The sequence below is a fragment of the Acomys minous genome (genome assembly GCF_964271855.1).
Source record: "Acomys minous genome assembly, chromosome: 19".
Classification (NCBI taxonomy): Eukaryota; Metazoa; Chordata; class Mammalia; order Rodentia; family Muridae; genus Acomys; species Acomys minous.
The window spans coordinates 55760552-55774834 of NC_140499.1; the positions used below are offsets into that span (position 1 = coordinate 55760552).

General features: G+C 44.7%; 1 protein-coding gene across 1 annotated transcript in view; it reads left to right on the top strand.

The window, feature by feature from the left end:
• The window catches only part of DCHS2 (dachsous cadherin-related 2), a 207560-nt gene that overhangs the window by 67317 nt on the left and 125960 nt on the right, over positions 1-14283 (top strand). The gene's annotated exons all lie outside the window — the stretch shown is intronic.

Sequence of the window (14283 nt, forward strand, 5' to 3'; positions counted from 1 at the left end):
GCTGCGTAATTGTTACAGCCTGCATTACTGCGGGACTTCCGCAGCCTCAGGTGCGGTCTGGAGTGGATTCCATACAATGTATTTTTGATCATATTCTCCTCCTCTGCTCTCCTACCCTGCCTCCTATTGGCTCCAGACTCTGGGAGTCTGGGAACAAAGGCGCCTCAGGACATGGTCTGTACGGTGTTAGGCATAAGGGGCACAGAGGTGGAGGGAGGGAGGCACTAAATCAGGGCTCAGCTGCTGGGTAGATTTAGGATTGTTTTCTCCTCCCATTGCTCCTGGTTTTCTAGAACGAACATTTTATTCTGGGTACCTATTGTTTGTCATCCCTTGATCCACTTCATCACAATATTATACTTTAGGTCCAAAGCAGATTAGTATTTGAACCATCCTCCCAAACAATATCAGACCGACATTCCTTCCTACGTGCTGTTCGGTTTACTTGAAGCAGTTGTGCTGTGACTGAAAAAGAACTGGGCTCTTGAAGTCACATGGTTTGCACACTAAGAGGTCCCATAAAAATAACTTACTTTTTACATTACAAGTTGACAAATTACAGTTGCATATAAATTCTTTATCGGTATCAAAGCTAAAGGCAGGCTTTGTCTCCCTAACAGTGTGAGACAATAAATCTTTTGTTTTAAGTCTCGCAAAGTCTTACTCAGTTAATTGGCTCCCAAGTTCCCTGTAATAGCTGAGACTCAGGATTTGGTGTAGTGGTGAGCAGCCACCAGCACCAGTGAGAGCAGCCACTGCTGTTTTTCAGTATTGTAAGGGTGCCAGTGTGACTCTGCGCTGCCTTGTGGATTCAGTGGAATTCCATCAAGTGTTTCAGAAGACTCTGTGTGTGTGTGTGTGTGTGTGTGTGTGTGTGTGTGTGTGTGTGTATGTGCATGCGATTTGACAAGGGATTAATAAAATAACTGTAAACACATACCAAGCTAAGAATAAGTGGGGTAGTCAGGAGGAGACAAGGTCTGGGGACTGATGCTGTGGGGTCAGAAGGCTCAGCAAGAAAGCTCAGGAATGGAGACAGGGCATCGGAGGCGTTGGCCAGCATAGGAGAGACAGATCAATGAAGAGAGCAGGAGAGTGCCTCGAAACAAGTGTACATGTGGCTGCTCAATTTATTTCTGAAGTGGAATTACAGAGCCACAGGGCGAGTTGGTCCTTTTTAATAAGTGGTGCCAGGATAATCAGAACTTTAGAGGGGAAAACGCAATCAAATCCTCCACAGTCCCTGTACTAGAAGATGTCGAGATTGAGCTCTTGGTAATTAGATGAAGCAGGGGACAAATGAAGAATATTGATGAAGGCTGCAGTAACGCACGGCTTGAATTTAGATTTAAACCCATACATGATCTAGATTACCTTTTATTTTTCTGGGAGAGCAGATCCAAGAATTTTATATCAAGATCTCTGGCATAGAGGTTTACATGTGGACCATAGTTACCTCTTCATCCTGGGTGTATCTCCACATTCCTTCATGGAGGACCTTGACTTTTTTTTTTTTTTTTTCTGTTTCCTCTGTCTAACCAACACCCCTGAAGGATACTGAAACAGATCCGGGGAAAACTTTTGCCTTCTTGACACTCTCAAGACCTACCACAAATGTCCTTTGACATTTTTTTTTCATCCTAAATGCCCCTACATTCTTAGGGGCATCATGAATCCTAAAACCTTTCTGCAGCCTTAGGGGATTTTTGAACACTTCTGTGGCAACAACACAACTGGTTTAAGAGGATTGTCTTGAACATCCAGCATAAAGTTTTGTGTCATCTTCTTCTGTGCTATGTCGTTCTTTCCAGTTATGAGCTATTTATTACATGTGACTCTTGTACCGAAGGACAGAAACCAAGGCTAATTCAAAGGGTACCCACACTGCTCTCATTCACTGCAGCATCACACCCGCCTCTGACTCATCTGCGCTCATGTGTCAAGTCCTTGCTAACTTGCTTTATATCACCTCATTCATTTCCACAACCTACTGTGACGTGTGGGTCAGGGTTTAAGACCCCCTGTTTTGCAGATGTGGAAATTGAAGCAGCGAAGATGAATGGCTTCCTCAAGATAACACAGCCAGGAAGGAACAGGGCCAGAGGACAAGCCCAAGAGAGTCCTCAGCTGGAATCCCTTACTCACTCTGCTTCTTATTACACTCAGAAGGAACCGATTACAGAAGAGACATTTGGAAGCACTGTGACAATGTGTTCCAATCTTGGTTCACTTAAGGAGCAAAACAACTCTTGGGTAGATATTGGGTAACTTTACACACTGCTCCCAATCCTTGGAAGCTGGAGTTAAAGGAGTATGGGCAGGAACCACGGGTACCAGATCATGCTGCAGAAGAAAACCTGACACTCCTCAGATGGGTTCTAAACTACTCCTCGTCTGTTTCCTGACCCCAGCCATGTTCCCTGGTAGAAACATCTGCCTGGCCCGCCTGAGGGCACTGGGTTCATGTCCCAGCTGCCGAGAGTGAGGAGAGGGAGTCGTTGGCCTCCTTGGGCTTTTGTGATGAGGGAACTGGACGTGGATAACTGTCAGAACCCACCCTGAAGACTTCTTCTTAGAAAGAAGAGTGCAGGCTGAGCGGCCAGGAAGTGAGAGAGTGCTCCCAGCTCCTCACTTCTGTGTTGTGTCTGAACTCTACAGCTTCAGTGCTGCATGCACGTTTGGGGAAGGCAGGTGCTATCTCCTCAGCTAGATAGCACAGATAAGATGAACCCTCTCAGACAGTAACCGCCTCCCCTTTATAGCTGCACAGGAAGTAAAAGACCCAGTTCAAATACTATCGCTGGACTGTGCTCTTGTTTTTAAAGATTACCCCTTGTGACTAGAGCAGCAAGGCCGTGTCCTACTGGAACCTAGAATTCAATAGCGTTCATCTTTTTCTTCCCAATTCACCCCCCGCCCCCGTGTTCTCCAAGACTTTCAGTGTCCATCTGTTGACCAGTTATTATCAGTCTACATGCTTTTTCATGTCTAGAATTGGCTCTGCCTTTATTTTTGCATTTGTTTTTTGACATGAATTCCTTTTACCCAACTCAACTTTCTCTCTCTGGTTGTTCCCTCTTCCAAAATGACTTTCTTGTTGCTCTCGTGGTAGCCTGAAGCACCATTCAGGCTGTGCCACTTCCTGATCCATATGACTGTTTGGTTGTGGCATCTTGAGCTTGAATCTGAAGGGCCAGGAAACAAGGCCCTAGAGTAAATCTCTAGCCTGGTTTCCCATGCAACAGTTTGACATGCATATGCGTGGTTGTAGTCAAACTGTTCATTTGCCAATACTTTGACAGCAGTGCATGGCTTCTCTTCTGGGTGTTAGCACACAATTCCAAGTGGGAAGGTCTTTCCGTTTCATACACGAGGACACAGATCCAGTCTGCCCCGTTCTCCAAGTCCCTCTGATAGTAAGGACAGAGCTGGATTGAAAGCCCTGCTTTGAAGCCCAGAGACCCTTGCTCTTTCCAGGATATCAGCTCTCTTCTTTTCATTGGCCAAGTCAGTTTTCCCTGTTTAGAATGTCTTTGCCCTTCCCTGCTTTCCTCCCCCGTCCTCCTCTTCTTCTCTTCCTCCTCAGTCCCTCCTTATTTCTCCTCTTTATTGATTTATTCATTTCCCTTTTCCTAGTTTTTTTTTTTTTTTGACACAGGGCTAGCTCAGTCAATAGAACATGAGACTCTTAATCTCAGGGTTGTGGGTTCGAGCCCCACGTTGGGCGCCAGATGTTGGCTCTGTTTATTAACAATTAAACTTTATTGTACAACCCAACTAGCATACACAAGAAGGAAAAAAAAAAGGTTAAAGGGACAGAAGAATGAACCTTCCGGTATCCGTTCCACAGGATGGGTCCTTAGGTGTTTCTCTGTCCTGCGTGCTGGTCCGGCCGCTCGCTCCTCTCCACGCGCTCTCTTTCTCTCAACCTCTTGTTTTTCTTTCCACCACCTTCCCAGTCACATGCAAAGGGCGGTCTCCTTCTCCTTTCGAGGGTCAATTAGGAAAACAATAGCCACGGTGGGGATCCCAGGTAGGCTTCCTGAATTCCAAGCCCAGGAAGGCTCCAAACAGTCTCTCACAAGGTATTCATGGTGTGCCCCCAGGGTAAAGCCCGCCAAAACTGCTTCCACCTGTGACAAAGCTTAATCTTTCCCACACTCTGTAGCCAGGGCTGGGCCAGAGTTCACATTACCACCCAGGCTGGTGTTGAACTTGTGGTTATCCGTCTGCTTCACCTTCTTGACTGATGAGAAGTGCCCACACACGATCCACCATGCCTGATTCCTTTATTTTTATGAGTTTAAATTTTTCCTTGTCTTTTAAGACTTACCTGACATGGCACACTTTCAATAAGTCATTCTGGAATTGTGCCAACTTGGATTGATTTCCTGTGAGCATTTTCTATATATAGCAACACTTTGCAACATGGTTCTTCTTCTTCTTCTTCTTCTTCTTCTTCTTCTTCTTCTTCTTCTTCTTGCTCTTCTTCTTGTTCTTGTTCTTCTTCTTGTTCTTGTTCTTCTTCTTCTCCTTTTTCTTCTTTCTTCTTTTAAGATTTGTATTTATTGTAGTTCTGTTGAGCCAACAAATTTGGGCAGAGGGGGAGGGTGCTACAGAGACTGATATACCAACCAAGGACCGTACATGGTGTGGATCTAGACCCTCTGCTCAGATAGAGTACATAAGCAGCACAGTCTTTTGTGGGCCCCATAACATGGGGAGCAGGGACTACTACTAACATGGACTCTGGCTCCCACATATTGATCACTTCCCTCTGGCAGGGTGGCCTTGCCAGGCCACAGAGGAAGAGGATACAGGCAGTCCAGATGAGACTTGGTAGGCTGAGGTCAGATATTAGGGGAGGAGGGCTCCCCTTTCTGAGGACTAGGGGAGACAAGGAGATGTTATCAGGGAGGGAAGGTGGGGTTGGGGGTCAATGAGGAATGGAGACTACAATCAGGATGTAAAGTGAACAAATTAAGAATTTAAAAATGATTTTGGTTTATTATTTATACAATGTTCTGCCCACATGTGTGCTTCCTCGCCAGAAGAGGGCACCAGATCTCATTATAGATGGTTGTGAGCCACTTTGTGGTTCCTAGGAATTGAACTCAGGACTTCTGGAAGAGCAGACAGTGCTCTTAACCTTTGAGCCATCTCTCCAGCCCCTGCAGTATGGATCTTTACATGCAAGCCTTATGGGGAGCTGTGCACTCTCATCTCAAGAATGCTAAGTCTCTCTTGCTTGCCCTTCCTTGGGAAGTTCCACATTGGAGGGAGGGCTGAGGTAGGAGTAGGGAGTGTCAGTCAGGGCCAAGGTTCCAGGAAAGTCTGGGATGTAAGTCAAGTCTGGGCAGGCTACCCTACACTAATTCTGAGAGTAAAAGAAGTCAGAAGGTCAGTGTGAAGCAAGGAGACTAGGACCTGGGTCAGAGCAGGGCAAACAATGCCCCAGGAGTCCATGTAGGACTGAGGCAAGGTGTCCAGATTGACAGGAACAGGGAAGCAGCTACAGAATAGTTTAGACAAGTTAGAGTTTGGATATGGCATGACTATTAAAGGGCCATGTGTTAACAGGCTTCATCTCCAGCTTGGGACACTGTAGGAAGATTATGGAACCTTTAAGAGATGGGGTTAGAAGGGAGGTTAGGTCCTCACTGGAGTACTCTCCAAGGAGACACTGGAACTCAAGGCTCTTCCTTTCTGTGTACTTTTCTGCTGCCAAGAAGTGAACAGACCTGCTCTGTACACTCTCTCATCATGATGTAGCGAGTCTCTATAGGCATAAGTCAAGAGGCCCAAGTAGCCATGGACTGAACACTCAAACTGTGAGCCAAAATATGCCTGTCCCACACAGGGTTATTATCACTGCTATGAAACACCAAGGTCAAAAGCAAGTTGGAGAGGAGAGGATTTGTTTGGCTTATGCTTCATCAACACTGTTCATGATGGAAGGGAGAGAGGACAGGAACCAAACAGGGCAGGAACCTGGAGGCAGGAGCAGATACAGAGGCCATGGAGGGGTGCTGCTTACTGGCTTGCTCATCATGGCTTGCTCAGCCTCCACCCATAATGAGCTGGGCCCTCCCATAGTAATAACTGATTAAGAACATGCTCTACGTTCTGATCTTCTGGAGACAGATTCTCAGTCGAGGCACTCTCCTCTCAGATGACTAAAGCTGTATGAAGATGACATAAAACTAGCCCGCACAAAACCGTTCCTCCTTTTAATTCGATTAGCTCAGGCTTTTGGTTGCAGCGGTGGAAAACTAATACAGGCAGTAAAACAGCACATGCTTTTCCAACCTGTTGCAGCTTTCAGAGTATGGGTGGGCCCCCAGTGAAGAAGCAATTTGACACACTTGACTGGGGCCAAGGGCTGCAGGGTACAGACTAAGAAGGCAATGACAACAGTGCTTTTTAAAGCCATTTTTAAAAATCACTTATGCTTCCCTTAAGCATTGTGGCTTCCCAAACTACCTCTCCTGTATACGTTTTGTTATATGGAGCCCCATGTTCCAGAATGCGCTTTCTACTGATACTGTGACGATGTGATGGGGAGAAACGCCAGTTCTTGTGAAGACACGTCTTCAAATATGTGAACTGCTCTGTCACTTCAGGCCTCCAGTTTGAATAACAGGGCCCTTGATAGAACCACCTGGCCTGAAAGCCAAGTAAGGATTTGGAATCCCTCATAGATGATTTCCAGCCATGCTCGGAAACACCGGAGATAACAGTGGATGACATCATTCTTTCAGAGAGAGCTGCACTTAGCTTCACATAGCTAGAGATCCTAGGGACAGAGATGCGTTCCCCAGATGCCACCAGAGGGGTTGAGGGGAGCTGGGATTTGCACAGTACAGGGTGCCACATACTACTCATCCCTAGATTTGGATCTTGTGCTTTGAGAAGTAGTCTGTCCCTTTACTCAGCTGTGACTTTGGGATGACTTTGAGGGCAGGTCTCTGTACTGAAGGGACAGAGCCCAGCAGGCCCTGTTGCACCGTGAATAATTGCTGTCACCTGTGCTTTGGCGGCATCATCTCAGCGGAGCATCCTGTTTATCTGCCACTGTCAAGGTGTGTTTTATCAGGCATCCGCCTTCTCCACTGCAGTCTTGCCTCTTGCCAGGGAAAGCTGTTAATTAAAAAAGAAATAGAGCTGCCAGAAGTGAATTATTGAATTCTGTGCTTATCTCCGGACTCTACCTGTTGTAGCTATCATTATCACAGGGGGAGGGGAGGGCCTGCAGTCAGAGTCTGCCAGCTGTCGCAGACTTGCTGCAGAGGGGGACAGCATTCCCAGATAACGTAATCCTGTATTGGAAAAGGATGGGATGTATGAAGATTGCCTGGCTCTTTCTGTCACTCTTCTGATATGATCAGATTGGAGGTAACGCCTTACTCAGGCTCCTGGACCTATTTATTGAGAGAGCCTACCAGGCTTCAACAAGTTCCATTTTCTGAAGCCTACTGTCACTGCTCATACATTTTCCTGCCTTTAATCCAGAAATCCGAGAGATTTTAGTTTGAATGAGCATTCAGTTTAGCATCTGCATAATTCGATTCATTCTCTCGGAAGGGAATTTGTTTTCCATGTTTCTGCCTGTACCTTGCTTTTGTCTTCATTTTCTGCTGCCTGCATATTGTCCCGCCAACCATGGCAGACTTTCATTTTTCTATATCCTGTATCTTCTCCTTGTGTTTCCTTCTTGTTAAATGGTGTTGTCTGCGTCCCTTTGTCTCGTGTGTCTATTTTTATATTTCATGTTTTTATAATTTTTTCTTTTTTAAAATTAATTTATTCATATTACATCTCGATAGTTAGCCCTTCCCTTGTTTCCTCCTATTCCTCCCTCCCTCCCACTTCCCCCCTTCTCCCCTCCCCTATGTCTGTGGTTGAGGGAGACCTCCTCCCCCTATATATGCTCTTAGAGTATCAAGTCTCTTCTTGGTAACTTGCTATCCTTCCTCTGAGTGCCGCCAGGCCTCCCCATCCAGGGGATGTGGTCAGAAAAGGGGCACCAGAGTTCATGTGAGAGTCAGATCTCACTCTCCACTCACGGGTGGAGAATATCCTGTTCGTTGGCTGGGTCTTGGTAGGGGTTCGAAGTTTACTGCCTATATTCTCCTTGGCTGGTGCCTTAGTTTGATAATTTTTGAGATTATAATATTATATAATTTCCCTTCTCCTTTCTCCCTTCACGTCCTCCCATATACTCCTCCCTGCTCTCTTTCTAATTCATGTCTTTCCTTTTGTTCATGTTGTTACAGGCATATATGTGTGCGTACATATATATATATATATATATATATATATATATATATATATATATGCAAATACATAAACACAACCTTCTCAGTCCATATAATATTAATTTCATGTATATGTTCAGAGATGACCATTTGATTTTGGGTAACCAGCTGTTATGCTCTTTGACAGGGAAAACGACTTATCCCACTTTCAGCATTCCTTGGTTTCCTGTAGGTCTTTGTAAAGGGTTTAGGTCTCTTAGGCTCATCCCACCTTCACCATCTGTCATGTTGTCCATGTTAGCAAGCCTATGACTGTGAGATTCTGGTTCTTAGGAATATCAGAGGTACACTCATAGTTTCAGCAACATAACATGGATTTATTTTAAATGTGATTATGTTAATACACTTCCTATGTACCTAGATTTCAGTTATTTAAACTAGAATCCAATTTACTCTTTTTTACTTTTTGAAGCCTTTGATTCCCAAAAATCCTTGCTTTTCCTTGTCATCTTAGTTGTCACTCACAAGTCAGACCAGGGATGCAGCCATGTAATTCGTTTTACATTGAGGCTTGCTTATATACACTCATTAAGTGGTAAGTGCTTGTAAAGATTTTGTGCTGGGTACCATAGGTATAATAGTTTATTAAAAATTATTTAAACATGTTTTAAATACCAGCAGGCTTGAATAAAAGGAAGTGAGATATTCAGTGTCCCATAGCTGAAGGTGTGGTCCCCAAATCAGCAAGGGTGGCATCACCTGGCAGCTCCTTAGAAAGGCAGGTGTTCAACTGCCATTTAAGGCCCCCTGGAATGGAGTTTACATTTAATCACGATCTTGGGTGGTCTCTGTGCCTCCTAACACTAGAGGAAGTGTGCACATATGTACGGGAACATTCACACAGGCATTCGATTTTTCAGTTACTTATGAATTATGGCTAAAATGTACAAATTCAGATTGTAGAGTGAATTTTCTCTCAACGGCGAGAAGCTCATTGGCTCCCCAGTCTGCAACATTAGAACGACACGTCGCAAGGGCTTTGGGCCAAGTTTGCTGTTTTTGATTTAGTCACAGTTCAACAAGTCAGTTCCGAATACCTCGCTGCCTGATGTAAGAAGGGATGAAACATTGACCTCAGTTTTGTGAAACCTACTTTTAACAGGAGACACAATCAATTTCTCAAGTATTGAAAGTATTCTGTGGTCATAGGAAGGAACCAAGCGCTGACACATACTGTGACGTGGGTGACCTTTCAAGTGCTGTGTTCAGTGAAAGGAGCATGTACCCTCACAAAGACTACATATGATAAAGCCCAGGATGACAAAATCCACAGAGAAAGAAACAGTTGAGCATTAGCTTAAGGCCAAGGGGTGATGGTAGAAGCTAAAATGCACAAGACTTCTTTTCAAGGTGATTTTTAAAAAATCATAAAATTGCCTGGTGATGGCTGTATATTCCTGCTAAATTTCATTGAGTTGTATGCCTGAACTTGGTGTATCTTATGGTGTGTGAATAATATCTGAATATGATCATAGGATGTGAGTTATATTGCAGTAAATGGGTTGTACATTATTTGGTGGGCCTGTGGAGAAGTATTGCATGCTATGAATGTGCAGTAGAGGCTTCCGGGATGGGCAGTCTTCTTTGGCTCTATGTTTCTATAGCTAAATGTAGGCGTACATGAGGGAATGGTGAGAATCAGATGAGGGAGGAACAGAGTACCTCAGGCAGAGCAGTTAGCTTGGCCCTGGCTCTATTGTAGTAAGGGACGTGGAATATCAGAAGCTAGTATGACACAGTATGAGCTGAGAAGAGGGATGTCATGAGGGACATTGGTAGAATGACAGGGCTCAGGTCATAAGGGAGCAATATGACATAAAATTTTGTCTTTTACCTACTCCACTAGGTGGAAATCTTGCCTGACACTGTTACTGAGTCCAAGAAGCTGTGGCTGGATAGGTCATAGGCTCCTTAATCTGCTAAATGACTATATTAAACTGAATCCTAATGACTTACTTCTATGTTCGTAGATTAGTGCACCTCTCAGTGCTCATCAGAGAGACTTTTTTTGACATAGATGACAATTAGCATAGAGATCCACAGCTGGTCAACATGCAGATAATAAGACTTTATAGAATGACCAGCCTTAAATGGGACATCTGTATCCCACCTGTCTCCCCACATCTCACTGAGGGATCACTGAGGAAGAGGGGCTGGAGAGATCTGAAAACTACAGACATTGGGTAACTCCAGTGAAACAACGTTTCTAGACACCACAGAGCAGTTGCCCGCATGGACTCACAGTAGTTGTGACAGCATGCACAAGGCCTGTGCCAGGTCAAACCAGACACAATTCTAACACGGGAAGGGGCAGTGATCACAAAGTCCCACCGCTAACTGAGGAGTTATTGGCAGTTACTCTGAGTGTGGCAGGCTGTGTTCTTTATAGGTAAAGGATATGAAAGGGCTAACCCCATGTTCCACTAGACAGCCTAAAGCCAAGCACATACAGAGAACACTAAGTACACTCAATGGGTTTGGGAGAAAAAAAAATGAGCAGATGAAATAGGGTTGGAAAAATGGTGGCGGTAGGTGTGAGGAATCTTAGGGCTGAAAATGTAGAGTTGGATTAGGTCAGAACACATATATGCACACATGAAACTCTCAAACAACTAAAAATGAAGAGGAAGAAGAAGAAGGAGGAGGAGGAGAGCAAGAGGAAGAACAAGAACAGGGAGAGAAGAAAAGAAGAAGAGGCCGGGCGTGGTGGCGCACGCCTTTAATCCCAGCACTCGAGAGGCAGAGGCAGGCGGATCGCTGTGAGTTCAAGGCCAGCCTGGTCTACAAAGTGAGTCCAGGATGGCCAAGGCTACACAGAGAAACCCTGTCTCGAAAAACCAAAAAAAAAAAAAAAAAAAAGAAGAAGAAGAGGAGAGGAGGAGAAAAGGAAGAGAAGAAGAAAAGAAGAAGAAGGAGGAGGAGAAGGAAGAGGAGGACGAGCAGGAGGAAGGGCAGGGGGAGGAGGAACAACATTAGTTTTTAGGCTAAAATAATAGAAACAACGAAAAGCTTCAATAAACAGGTATGCTTTGCGCTCTAGATTTGTCTCAGTTTTAGGTGGATCCACATTTGGTTAAAATAGTCTAACTAAGAGTTATACCACCCACTACCTTCTTCGCTTCTCAGTCCTTTGGATTTATAATGATCTGTGCTACGGGCTTTCATCTCTCCCAGCTTGCGGACTGGGACTTCTCAGCATCTATCACCATGTGAGACAATTTCTACAACCATTGCTCTCTCAGTGATGCATCTGTGTGCATGCTGGTTCAGCTTCTCTGGGGGGAACTCTGGCTTTTGTACTGTATGTTGCTGTTTTGATGATTCTTTTCCCCTAGCCAGCTCAAAGTAAGCTATTAGAAAATTGCTTCCTGGCAGCAAACAGCTGGTATTCCTTTTATATCTTTCAGCTTTTCTCTCCATCTGCTCTCCTCAATCCACAGACTCCGCCTCTGAGTATACATCACCCCTGTGACCATTGCTCTGAGTCTCACTGCTTCTCACCTGGGCCGGTCTAAAGCTCTCTCAGCCCATTCATTACATCAACCCACTTCCAGGTCATGACTTCCCTGCAGTCAAAGATGCTCTTCCATGAAAACCCTTAAGCCATAGCAAAGGGCTATGGATGGCCAGCTGCACCTGTCTTATTTCCATAAACACCTGTCAGAAATTCCCAAGTCTTTGGCCCTAGAATTTTTTTTCCTACAGATTTTTTGTTTGCTTGCTTTGTTTTGTTCTCAGTTTGGGACCTGATTCCAGCTCCAGCTCCCTCCCTCTTTGGAAACCGTCCTTAGTGTCTTCAGACCGAGCCACGGGCTTGCTCTCTTCTGAGAACTGCACAGTCTTCCAAATGACACCTTGTACTTTTTCATTGCTGCTCACTGTCCCACAGAAGAGACTATGCGGTCAGTTCCCCCTTACAACATAGAACTTGACACTCCCATAGATGAAAAGCCCTCTTGAAAGACTCAGGTCTGAACCTTACTGTGTTCCATAGGAAAACAAAAGGGGTTTGGTATTGACTTGATATGTAACTTGAGTTACCACCCAAAAATGCACTTTCTAAGTAAAAGGAGAGCAGACTAAGCTTGGGGAGATGGCTCAGTTGCTAAAGTACTTTCCATGCAAGAGTGAGAACCCGTGTCTGGATCCTCAGCACCTACCCAAGAAGCTGGGTGTGGTGTGCACAGCTGCAATCCTAGCACTGGGGAGACAGACACAGGCAGACAGCTGGAGCTAGCTGACTAGGAAATCCTGCCGAACCAGTGAGCCCCAGGCCCAGTGGGAGACTCCATCTTAACACACGAGGTGAAGACTGTCAGAGAAAGACACTTGCTATTAATCTCTGGCTCGAAGTCTTGAGTAGTGAGTGGAGTCGCCCACTCAGAGGGCTTGCCAGTCTGCAACTGTAGCTGCTGTATGCACACATGCTGTCTGTGTGTGCACTTATTTAGCTCTGTTTTCAAATATAAAGCATGAAAAAGACACTTACGCACAGCATTCATGCTGACTCCGTGTACACACCCTTATTTAATCCTCTTTAAAATAGGAAAAAATGTGTATGAAAGTATGTTGAAAATGTCTTTCCATAATTCCAAACCTGTTTATTAGCCTATGTTCAAGTGTATACCCTATTGCATTTCTTATTTTAGACATAGCTGGGCAATTATATACTGAAGTGTATGCTATTTCACTATGAATCTCTTTCTGGCTACTTCTCCTTTATATTGCAGCCCAGACATTACATCAGTTTTATAAAGGTATTTCATCTTAGGACAAAACAGGAAATAATAAGTAAAGAGAGTTAGTTTATGACTTTTACTAGGAATTAATGAATCAGTGTCTATTCATCTTAGACAGGGCACTGAAAACAAACCAGAAAAGCACGGGGAACCACTCCATTTGCCTAGGAAGGGTAGGGCGCTGTTAGGCGCCTGAATCACCTTACAGCCTACCCAACAGGGGTAAAAACTCACACTGGTCCCTCTCGGAGTTCCTTGATCTCCTTCCAGGCAGCTGTGTGGGGGTTCTTCTCTTTCAGCAGCTCTTTAGTTTTTAACAGAGGCTTGGGGAAGGGCACGTAGATCTTATAAGCTCTGTGAGCATCCTGAGCCTGGGGCGCCTCCTTCCTTCAGGAGACAATGCTTCAGTTCAGAGGAACCAGCTGTCTGATAAGGGCGCAGGTATGGAAATGAACAATTGAGGTTGACTGACAGCCTTTCTACTGAGATAATGTCTCACGAAGTTGCAAGTGCTGGCATTGAGCTCCCCGTGCACTTCAGGCAGGCCTTGAACTCTCTTGCCTTGGCTTCCAAGTGACAGATGTATGTGACCTGGTCTGATTGTTGCCAACTTTTTATAGTAAACATAAAGTCTCAGATTCCATTTTGCTGACTATTTAAAATTAAACATTTTAACAGATGCTTAAATCCTTGTGGTATTTCCTGTAACTCACTTTTGCTAGGGGTAGAAGATGTTAAAGAAGGCTTTAGTGAGCGGAGATGCAAGGCAGGGGTTCTGAATGAGGAGTCACATTCTGGTCCTAGTCAGATAATGATCTGGGCTTAGGACATCCATCCTTTGTCATTAATACACCAGGGCCATGGACACATTCTTGGGAGTCTAAAAGTCTCACTCCTATGTGGGTATGTGTACAGTGAAAGATGGCTTAGCTTGATGGTTTTCCATTTGTCCCAATGACTGTAGCTTGGTTAAAAACTTCCATACACATTCATTTAAGGCTCTCTTGTCACCTGGCAGAATTCTTATTAACAGAAGACTTGGCCATTTAAAGTGCAACAGAAATGAAAATACTTGTTCATGTAGAGGTAATCTTAATAAACCAAGGGCAACTGGCCAGTTGCCTTTTTCCTGTTGGTACCCTTTAGTGATTGCTCCCTTTTCTTGCTAGTCATGGTGTTTTCTGCCATGAGAACAAAAGTTAAAATAGGAAAATTATTGCAAAGTG